This window comes from Triticum dicoccoides, chromosome 6B (assembly GCF_002162155.2).
Source record: "Triticum dicoccoides isolate Atlit2015 ecotype Zavitan chromosome 6B, WEW_v2.0, whole genome shotgun sequence".
Lineage (NCBI taxonomy): Eukaryota > Viridiplantae > Streptophyta > Magnoliopsida > Poales > Poaceae > Triticum > Triticum dicoccoides.
Window position 1 is genome coordinate 420,966,496 of NC_041391.1, and position 12,563 is coordinate 420,979,058.

Here is a 12,563-nt window from a genome sequence, read left to right on the forward strand (position 1 = left end):
TATTTTCAGCAGAACTACCCTAGTGTTGTTTTTTGTGCAGAAATGAAAGTTCTCCAAACACCGCGAAACTTTTTGTGGATCTTTTAATGAATAGAAGACTACCAATGGGCCAGAGCAGCACCTGGGGGGTGCCACGAGGGGGGCACAACCCACCAGGGCGCGCCTGGGACCCCATGCGCGCCCCGGTGGGTTGTGCCCATCTCGGTGGCCTCCCGCACCCCCTCTTCGCCCTATAAATTCTCAAATATTCCAAAAAACCTCATGGAGAACCTAGATCGGAAGTTCCGCCGCCACAAGCCTCTGTAACCACCGAAAATCAACCGGGAGCCCGTTCCGGCACCCTGCCAGAGGGGGGATCATCACTGATGGCCATCTTCATCATCCTGGCGGCCACCACAATGAGGCGGGAGTAGTCCACCCTCAGGGCTGAGGGTTTGTACCAACAACTATGTGTTTAATCTCTCTCGTGCGTGATCTCGAGATGTCACGATCTTGATATATCATGGGCTTTGTTAACATAGATGGATCAAATGATGTTTCTACCGTCTCTACTCTTGTTGTGATGAATTGAATCTTTACCCTTTGAAGTTTTGTCATGTCAGATTGAATGTTCAGATTTGAGAACACATGATGTATGTCTTGCGCTATGAATACTCGAGGTGAGAATGGGGTATCATATTGATTCACTTGATGTATGTTATGGCACTCAACTTGCGGATTCCCGCGGTGACACTGGGGTAATCTATGCATAGGGGTTGATGCACATTTTTATTATCTTTTCTTCGATAGAAACTTTGGGGTCCCCTTGTAGTTCTTTGTGTGGATTGAATATTATGATCATGAAGTTGTTTGATGCATATCGTAGAATGAACTCACGTATTCTTGTGGTGACATTGGAGTATCTAGGTGACATTAGAGTTGGTTGATGTGTGTCATATGGTGTTATTTTAGTACAAACTCTTGGCTAGATAGATCGGAAAGAATAGCTTTGTGTTATTTTAGTATGAACTCTAGGATAGATTGATCAAAAATAATAGCTTTGAGGTGGTTTCGTACCCTACAAACAATTTCTATCTTTTGTTCACTAATAGGAACTCGGGAGTGATTCTTTATTGCACTTTGAGGGATAATCATATGATCCAACTATGTTAGCAGTGTTAAGAGATTGCACTAGTGCAAGTATGCACCCTAGGCCTCATTTTCCATCATTGCAATACCGTTTGTGCTCCATTTTACTATTTAACACCTTGCTATTTTTTATTGTTCGCACTACAAAAACTCATATCTACTATCCATACAATACTTTTATCACCATCTCTTCGCCGAACTAGTGCACCTATACAATTTTCCATTGTATTGGGTGTGTTGGGGACACAAGAGATTTCTTGTATTTGATTGCAGGGTTGCTTGAGAGAGACTATCTTCATCCTACGCCTCCCACAGATTGATAAAACTTAGGTCATCCACTTGAGGGAAAATTGCTACTATCCTACAAACCTCTGTGCTTGGAGGCCCAACACGTGTCTACAAGAATAAAGTTGCATAGTAGACATCAAGCTCTTTTCTGGCGCCGTTGCCGAGGAGGTGAGTACTTGAAGTTATATCTTTAGATCTTGCAATCAAATATTTTAGTTTCTTGTTTTATCACTAGTTTGGTTTATAAAAGAAAACTACATAAAATATGGGATTGAGGTTGCATCATATTATTGATCATCTCTATAATATCTTTCTTGAAAATAATGTTTTGGAAAATTGTGCTCAATTGTTAGAAGAAGAAGTCAATAAATGTTTGGCACAAAATATTTGAATGATGAGCATGATTGCAATGTTGTTAGTATGAATTCTTTTAATATCCAAAATGCTAATGATGATTGCACAAGTCATGACAAAATTGTTTCTTATAAGCATGTCAATTTTTGTGGAGTGCATAAAGTTTGTGAAGACGTGCCTTATAGGGAAGATAGATTTTGCAAGAAGCATAAACATGACAGAACCAATTCTTTGCTCAAAGTGATAGATGAATTTGCTACAAAATTATGTTCTCTTTTTCCTATTACTTGTGAACTTTGCAATAAGGTTTGTCATCTTAATTTACAATGCATGTTTTTCATGATCGAATCATGTCCAAATATGGCAATAAATTGACCACCCTTGAACTTTATAACGAGCTTTGTCTATTTTTGGGGAGTGAAGAATTGACATATAAAAATAGTTGGTTTGAAGTATTCATTCTCACGGACGACATTGAAACTAAGCTAAAGAATATCTATATGTTTTGCATGGTAAATTGCAATGAGAATTCTTTTATTGCCAACTATAGAAAGATGGGAAAACCAATAGAATATTAAATGAATACTAATGAAAGGGTAAAGATTTCCACTTTCCCTCCTATTGTCTCTCATGATGAAATAGGCAATGAGGAGGAGCTTCCTATCCAGTCAATCTCTTCAACGAGAAGCTCGAAAAAATTGATTAAACCCACACATGAGGTGGTGAAGAAGAAAAAGAAAAGAAGAAAAAGTAGAGGTAAAAAGGTAACTCTCCCAAGTAATATTGCTCCTATCACCATTGTGCCTCATGAAAGTGAATCAAATATGTCGATGGAGGATGATGATATTGAGTATGATTTTGTGATGCCTACTACTTATTGTGATGATTATGAATGGGAAGACAATGATGTCCCTTATGATCTTGAAAATCTTTTTGGCACTTGCTTTGAAGAATATGTTAATAATGGTTACTATACTATTGGTGCCATTCATGCTATTGATAAGAATGATTATGATGATATGCAAAATCACAAGCTTGGGGATGCTATGCTTGATGAGTATGAAATGTTTGAAGATTTATTTGCTGAAAATAATGCTTGTCCTAAGCTTGGGGATGCTTTGCATAATGAATATGATCCTTTGATTCCTTCTACTTTCGATAAGAAAATTTATTATGATGATAGAATGCCTCCTATATATGATGATTACGATGATGAAAGTGGGTTTGGAAGAGTGTCAACTTTAGGTAGTAGTGATCCCACTATTTTGGAGGGTGTTGAATCTGATTACAATATTGATGAAAGTGGATTTGGAGAGGTCATGAATTCATTTTGTGATACATCCACTCTTTTGTAAGAGGTTTCAATTGACTATGATGAGAACAAAGTTGCTACTTATGATGATTATTATGATGACATGTATGCCATAAAGAGTAATAAATTTTCTATGCTTTTGGATCATGAAAAGAATGCTTTATGTGATGGTTATATGGATGAATTTATTCATGATGCCACTGAAAATTATTATGAGAGGGGAACTTAGGATTCATGATGCTCTTGTTATTTTTCAATCTTAATCTTTTATGCGAGCATCATTGAACTCATCATTCCAAGCTAAAAGGCATTAAAGAAAAACGCTTGTTGGGAGACAACCCAACACTTTTACCTACTGTTTCTGTGTGTTCATATGATTATGATACAGTAGTAATCATGTTTTATTGTCTTTGTTTCAGTAAAGTGCCAAGTAAAGCCTTTGGGATCATGTTGGGTGATAGTTGATTTGATCTTGCTGAAAAACAAAAACTTTTGTGCTCACTAAAATAATTCTCATTTTTAACAGAAGAGTGATTTTGAGTTGATTCTTTTTGCAAAAGATTAATATACAAATTTCTCACGTGGTCCTAATTTGTTCATAATTGTTGGAGTAGCAGAAGTATGGTTTGAGTACATATTACTACAGATGGTTCTGTTTTTGACAGATTCTATTTTCAATGCATAGTTTGCTTGTTTTCTAGTTTCTATGGCTTATATTGCTCAATATAAATTGTGGAGATGATATGCTACAGTAGGCATTGTGTGGAAAAAATTATGAATCTTGTATTTTACAGTACCAAAGTGAAATGGTTTGCTCCTTATCATACTAACCTATCTCATGAAGTTCCGTTAAGACTCGTGTGATTGAAGTTTTCAAGTTTTGGGTGAGATGTCAATATGAGGAGAATAAGGAGTGACAAGACCCTAATCTTGGGGATGCCCAAGGCCCCCAAGGTAATACTCAAGGAAGATCCAAGCAACTAAGCTTGGGGATGCTCTGGAAGGCATCCCCTCTTTCGTCTCCAACATTATCGGTAACCTCACTTGGAGCTACATTTTTATTCGTCACATTATATGTGTTTTGCTTGGAGCATCATTTTCTTTAGTTATGTTGTACTTTCTATTATTTGGAATAATGTTTTTCATCTTTTAGTTCAATAAGAATGTCAAGTATAGCCTTTTCCATGCTTATTTTGCAAGTCTACATGTTGCTGTTTCAAAACAGAAAGTTTATCGCCGTTGCAAAAATTCCCTAGAAAAGTCAGAATGTGATCAAATGTTGAAACTATTTGCACAATAAGCTCTGTTAAATTCTCTACAGTTTGGTAGATTTTCATAATCTTTGGAGTTTAATAAGTATTGATACTCTTGCCTTCTTTACAGACTGTACTATTTTGGCAGATTGCTGTTATATTTGCATTGTTTGCATATGTTTGCTTGTTTAATGATTCTATTTGAGGATAGGAGTATTAAATATGCAGAGGCATTTAGTATGCCATGTTGAATAATGATTTTTGTGATTGCTACAATAGAGAATGATAAGGTTTTTTTTGCATTGGTTTATACTAACTTATCTCACGAGTTCTTGTTAAGTTTTGTGTGGATGAAGCTTTTGAGATTTAGGAAAACCGTGATATGAGGGGAAATAAGGAGACGCAAAAGCTCAAGCTTGGGGATTCCCAAGGAACCCCAAGATAATATTTCAAGAAGTCTCAAGCATATAAGCTTGGGGATGCCCCGGTAGGCATCCCACCTTTCTTCTTCAACAATTATCGGTTAGTATCGGTTGAGCCTAAGTTTTTGCTTTTTCACATTATGTGTGCTATTCTTAGAATCTCATTTTATTTTGTTTTTGCTTGCTGTTTTAATAAATTACTTAGATCTGAAAGTTTTTTAAATAAGAGAGAGTCCACAAATAGCTACCCATTTACATAACTACTCGCTTGATCTTCACTTATATCTTTTTGGAGTAGCTTGTCATTTACTCTTGTGCTTCACTTATATGCTATGAGTAAATTGTTGAATGAATTGAATATCATGAAGTTGAAATTATAAGTTCATATCATGCCTAGAGGTAGCTTAACACTGGATTTAGGAAGTCAAATCTTTTGAAGCTTGACAATCACAATATTGGTCATACAAGCAATTCCTGAATGATTACTATAAGGAAGAGAAGTTTCACATGCAAATACACTATCTTGGAAATCTTTTATGATTGTGAGCCCCCATCAAAATATTATATGCCAAAATTGATTACGTTGGACAAGGAAGACAACATAATGATTTATGTTTGTTCATATTCACACAGAAGTTATATTGTCATAGATCCTTCAACATGTGGTGCTTGCCCCCTATCCTTGCTAGCCAAAAATCCCGCACCAAGTAGAGAAACTACTTGTGCATCTAAAACCCCTTAAACCCAAATCTTCTTTTGAGAGTCCACCATACCTACCTATGGATTGAGCAAGATCCTTCAAGTAAGTTGTCATTGGTGCAATAAGGCAATAAAAATTGCGTCTAAAAGTGTTAGATCATTTAGTGTAAGAGAAAATTGAGCATTGTACGAACTTGTGATGGCAAAGAATAAAAGCGATAGACTGCATAATAAAGGTTGCTATCACAAGGGGCAATATAACGTGACGTTCTTTTTCACTAAGGGATTGAGCATACAAACAAATAAGCACATGGCAACCTCTGCTTCCCTCTGCGAAGGGCCTATCTTTTACATTTATGTACTTACTTTCATGGCTCTATTGAATTCAAGTGGGATCTCTTAGAAAGAATTAAATGCAACTTTGAAGATTAGGAACTCGGCGAAGGCAAAGAGTCAGGTATTAAGTTTAAGTTTGATTTTGTTAAATCTTTTATTAATATCGAAGATTTTCATAAATTTAGCACTAAATATGGACTTGTCTCTGAGATAGTAGCCTCTTTCTGTGAATTGTTTGCTACACATGTTGATCTCCCTAAGGAGAAGTGGTTTAAATATCACCCACCTATTAAAGAGGAAATTAAAGAACCGGTCATAGCTAAAGATGAAACTATTATTTACAATGTTGTCCCAGTTGTTCCTACTGCTTATACTGAAAAACCACCTTTTCCTGTTAGGATAAAGGAACATGCTAAGATTTCAACTGTGGTTCGCAAAAGTCATATTAGAGCACCTAAACCTACTGAACAAATTAAAGTAGAACCCAGTGTTGCTATGCTTAAAGATCTCTTGGTAGAAAATATTGATGGGCATGTTATTTACTTCTGTGATGAAGCTGCTACAATTGCCAAACCTGGTGAAAAAGATAAACATAGACATGTTGTTGGCATGCCTGTTGTCTCAGTTAAAATAGGAGGTCATTGTTATCATGGTCTATGTGACTTAGGTGCTAGCGTGAGTGCTATTCCTTTTACCTTATACCAAGAAATTATGAATGACATAGCACCCGCTGAAATAGAATAGATGTCACTATTAAACTTGCTAAAAGAGACACCATTGCACCACTTGGGATTGTTAGAAATGTTGAAGTCTTGTGTGGAAAAATAAAATACCCTACTAATTTTCTAGTTCTTGGTTCCCCACAATATGAGTTTTGTCCCATTATCTTTGGTAGACCTTTCTTGAACACTGTCAGTGCTACTATAGATTGTGATAAACAAACGGTCAGTGTTCGCTTTGGTGATGAGTCTCATGAATTTATTTTTTCCAAGTTTAATAGACAACCCCATAAGAAAGAATTACCTAGTAAGGATGAAATAATTGGTCTTGCTTCTATTGTTATGCCTCCTACTGATCCACTAGAACAATATTTGTTGGACCATGAAAATGATATGCACATGCACAAAAGAAAAGAAATAGATAAAAAAATTCTTCGAACAACGACCTCTGCTCAAACATAATTTTCCTATTGAAACTTTAGGAGGTCCTCCTCCACCTAAGGGTGATCCTGTGTTTGAATTGAAACAATTGCCTGACACTTTGAAATATGCTTATCTCGATGAGAAGAAGATATATCTTGTTATTATTAGTGCTAACCTTTCAGAACATGAAGAAGAAAGATTATTGAAAATTCTGAAGAAGCACCGTGCCGCCATTGGATACACTCTTGATGATCTTAAGGGCATTAGGCCCACTCTCTGTCAGCACAAGATTAATATGGAACCTGATGCTAAACCCGTTGTTGACCACCAACATGTTTGAATCCCAAAATGAAAGAAGTAGTAACACTACAAAAAAATACACTTCCATGATGATACGTGTTTGTCATAGTAGGTCGTGTTTTTTGTCATGCATGTACATCCATGACGATTTTATGACAGAATCAAGATAGTCATACCTGTGCTGTCATAGAAGTGTTTCATGACATTACCAAAATTATCATCACGGAAGTGTCCACTTCCATGACGATAAATCACGCGTCACAGAAGTGCTTTCATCAAGGGTGACCGACATGTGGCATCCACCGTAACGGAACGCCGTTAAGCTATCGGGTCCGGTTTTGGATCCGATAACCCGTTAACAGCCCCGACCAATGGGGATTTTCCACGTGTAAAATCATCATTGGCTGGAGCAAACACGTGTCGGCTCACCATTGGGACAGATGTCATCCACTCATTGGACCAAAGGCGCCTATGATACGGCGACATGTGGCACGGCCCAACAGAGGCCCATTCCTATGAAAAGGTCGGCCCGTTTGACTTGGTCAAAAGGTGGCGGGCCGGTTCACGGAAAGCCTGTTAACGACTTGTTCGCATATAACCCATTTACAGCCTGCTAACTTAGGGCCCATTACAACCTCTTCGAATTAGGCCCAGTAGCGTCATCTGGGCCGTCCAATATGATTCCAACCCGTTTTAACTTCCGGCTCATGTGTGGCCCATGACTTCTTTCGGCCCATATGAGGCCCTTTGTAACTCTTGGCCCATTAACGACCCGTGGTGAAACTGGCTCGTAATGAACAGTGTATCACTTTATACCCATTAACGACCAGTTATTCCATTGGGCCGTTTCCATCCCAAGTTATCTTTCGGCCTTCTCAGGGCCCATTGATTCTTGGGCTCATTTGCAACACTCGGTTACATACGACCCGTTACTGTCATTTTCTGCTTGTGGGCCAAATTCAGCCCGTCGCTACAGTCGGCCCGTTTGTGGACCGTTAATACGTTGGGCCGTTTTCATAGTTAAAAAAACCCGTTGGGCTGTTTTCATAGAGTTATCAAATATGGGCCCGTTATGGTCCACGAATAGTACGGCCCATGATTGGGGAAATGATAATACGCCCCGTAGAAGGCCCATGGATCCTACGGCCCGTATGAGGCCCATGGGTCGTACGACCCATAGAAGGCCCATGGATCATACGACCCGTAGAAGGCCCATGGACCCTACGGCCTGTAGAAGGCCCATGAATCCTCAGGCCCGTATAGAAGGCCAATGGATCCTACGGCCTGTATAGAAGGCCAATGGATCCTACGGCCAAAAGAAGGCCCATGGATCATACGCCCTGTAGGAGGCCCATGGTTACAACAGTCCAGGTGTTGCCATGATTATTTTGGCCTAGTTACCAAAAATAGGCTATTGTGGCCACTAGAAAAACACAGAAAAAGAACTGCAGTGACTACAAGCAAACAACTAAACAAGACAATAAGGAAATAAATAAGCAGGCAATTAACGCTAGCCTATTACCACTATTACACATATTACATCCACTGGGCATCAAAGTTTGCCACCAGTGCAAATATAGGGAACAAAGCAGCATATTACATACACTGGCCGTCAAAATTGGCCACTAGTGCAAATAAACGAAGGAACAAAACAAGAGCATAACTGAAACAACTTCAGAAGAGCTCAAGAAATGTTATCCTGGGTATCCACCATGCTGGCAATAAGCTTAGCAAGCTTATTAGCTTTGTCCTGTTTGGCGCTAAAATCCTCCAACGCTTGCTGTTGCACCAGAAATTATGCATCTGAATGATCCAGGGACTTCCGCAGTCCTTCCGATTCTTGTCGTAGCACAGCTGATCGATGTCTTTCAGCTTGTAGTTGAGACTCAAGAAACTGAACTGATTCAGACAGTGATTTCGAATAGCTTGTGCAAGCAGTAGTGGCCAATAACTCAAACACTAAACCAAGACAGGACTTTGGGGTTGTCTCGCTATCTTCAAGATAGTCTTCCTTAGCTGCTTTATCAGCTTTGTTGGAGACCAACAAGGATGTGTCACTATCCTGAACCTTATCTGCATTACTTCCTTTACCATTGCTTAATAAGGCACTCTTCCCCAATATTCTGTCAGCATTCTAAAAGAAGAAACAAGCAGACACATAACATGTTTAGCATGTACTACTATATGAAACTCATTTCGGTGAACCAGTTCATTAGTAAGGCGGACAGGATTAAACTACCAAGTCTTCTATTGCCAAGTACTAGTACATAATAAAAGCATCAAACAAACATATATCTATGTCCTATGGTCACTGCATTGTCTTGCCAAATCAAAATAGAGACACGGTTCAAATCATATCAGTTCAAGACAAAGCAGCAGTGAAAGAATACAAAGCACGGGAAACTACACGACACAACAAGATTTCAGATGGGTACCACAGGTCTACATGTACAACAACACTATTGGCTCTGTTGTGATGCTAGTAATGTGCATGATATGAAAGTCAACTGTATACACAATTGAAATTCAAATCAACAGAGCTATTAATAAGAGCAAACCTGTTAAAGAAACATGTGTGAAAATACCTGCTGTGCCATTGGAGTTTCGATTGGATCCTTCAATTTAAAAATAAGTTTGTATGAGTAAATACAGTGATACAAGAGCAAAGCAATCATAGTTAAAAAAGGCGCGCCTAAGCGACCGCTTAAGCGCGCCTAGGCTCTAGGCGTTGGCAAAACGCATTGCGGATAACTATGCTTAATCTGTGCATAACTATGCATAAGCATGCGCTTTGGTCAGTAAAGCGCAAGGCGGTGGCAAAACGCACAATTAACGCCTAGCGCTTTTTTGAACTATGATAGCAATGGAATCTTAAATTAGAACAGTTGTTCTTCAGGTTTAGGCACTTCTTCTACATGCACAGAGTTCAGTAAGATGCAAGAATATAATACTTAAAATGGAAAATGAGCTCATAGACCTTACCACATTCTTGGTTCGGGACCAGTACCAAACAAGGCGTTCCCAGTCATCGTCCAGTAAATGTGTCTCAGGAGAACATAAGGGAATTTGATGAGTTTCTTTGCCGGTGAAGTATGTTTTCTTCAGGTAATTCCGATACTGCCACCAAGCATTCTTGAAGATAGCAGAGGTATTAGCACAGGTTACCTCATCCTGAGTTTCCAAATCGGTCCTTCTCTATAGAGAAAAATGGGAAAATTTACTGTATTATAACAATCATGGAGGTAGGATGTATGGGACGAAGCAAAGTAATTTCCATGAATAACATTACTTACACATAACTACTGGACAAACACCTACAACTGGCATTTTCCTTCATCTTCAGTATAATATTTCCAAGATGGGAAGATACACACATACGATTTAACAACATCAAATGCGATAGATGCTAAACTACGACTAGTTGGTTGTTCTTCCTCCATAGGAATAGGTGTACTAACTGGTGGAGTTGGGGTTCGCCATGATAGTACTGGCCCTTTGGGCACTGGAGCTGCCTTACTAACTGCTCTTGTTTGGGAGCTCTGTGGTGGAGATGGTGCTGTGTCAACATGAACTGGGTTACTATCGGCTGGGTTGGGGTTAGATTGGGTGGAGCTGGTTCTCTGTCCATCGCAGTAGGGGTACAATATGCGAGAGTTTGGGTTATGTGTGGTAGGGCTGGTTCTTGTGCATGTACAACTGGGGTGCTATCTCCACCAAGAGGTAGCACTGTTTTATTTGAAGACCGTGTTTTTAGTCCGCTAGATACTGGCATCACCCGCTCCATTTCAAATGGCTGATAAACAGGAAACATAGTTGAATGTACAAACATTGTATGGGAGACTGATGCAATAGATAGTGTGGAAAAAAGAGGGCATGAAATAGTTGACATGTATATTGTTTAACTAAAACGGATAGCATGACATAATTTCACATATATGTTGTCTATCTAAACTGGATAGCATAGCATAACATAATTCAAAGATATGATGAATAACTAAACAGGATCGCATGACATAATTCACCTACATGTTATCTAAGTAATCAAGATCACATTATTTAATTCACGTATGTGATTTATATGCTAAACAGAGGGCATCCGATATGATGTATAAACTAAGAACATGGTCTTGAATATTGTGTATATGATGTCTAAACTATGTAATGCAAGACACCATATGCATGATATGAGCAGTATAACCGTGCCAAGTTAGAGCATACACCTCAATGGGGGAATAGGACTGGTCATCTGTCTCTGAATCCATCTCCGAGGAGCTATCGGGACCCAACAAGAGATCTGCTTCGACGGGTAGCACTGTCTACTCTGAAGGCCTTGTTTTCACTCCAGATTTTTCCATCTCCCACCCAAATGGCTGATTCACAGAAAGAGTAGTTTAATGTACAAACATTGTCGACAAATGGAAATGTAATGAATAAAAAGATGGGCAAGATATCATTCAAATATATGATGCCTGGTTAAATAGGATGGCATTGCACATTTCACATATATTATGGCTGGCTAAAAGACATGAGATTGCATATTCCCATATATGATATAGAAACTAAACAGGTGGCAATACAGAACATGTCTAAACTAAGCAGATGACATATATGATGTCAAAAGTAGGCACTGCAAGGCAACATATGCATGATATGACTAACATCATCATGCCAAGGTAGAGCAAACACCTTGGGGGGTAAATAGGAGTGGCCAGCGGCATCTGAATCCGCCTCCGAACAGATATCTTCCTTTGGATTACAATCTGGAGAGGGGTGGGGAGGGTTTGCCATTGAACCCACCATGGAGCGATGTCTGCATGACATTGTATTGCCGCGCAAAACGCTTCTCTTTTTCTCTACATGTTCAACATGACTCTGTACAATATCTGACTTGCATACGAAAAAATATGGTGAGATTATGTAAGGAGAGCATGCAGAAATTTAGAGTGATCGTAACAACCAGTGGATGGATCCAAAAATAATGATAGTAGGCTAATGATTGCTTTAATTTAATAAAAAAGACAGATGATGATTGCTTTACTATTTGTTTCCCACCCAAGATGAACAACATAGGCATGTCCTAGATGAACCAGATATTAGACATATATACTATTCATTGCTGCCTCGATATGTGCCCCACAACTAATTTAGAACTGAGGTTTGGACATTAATTTGAACCTGACTTGGGAGTCCAAGAGCTGAACAGGACGATAAAGTAGCAGGTAAGTTTAAGCAATGCATAACATAAGCAGAAACGAAAGAGTGCAACCTCTCTTGTGGATCCGTGTACTCCTCAGGTTCATCTGCTGAGTCGATGATGGTGATGCCGTTG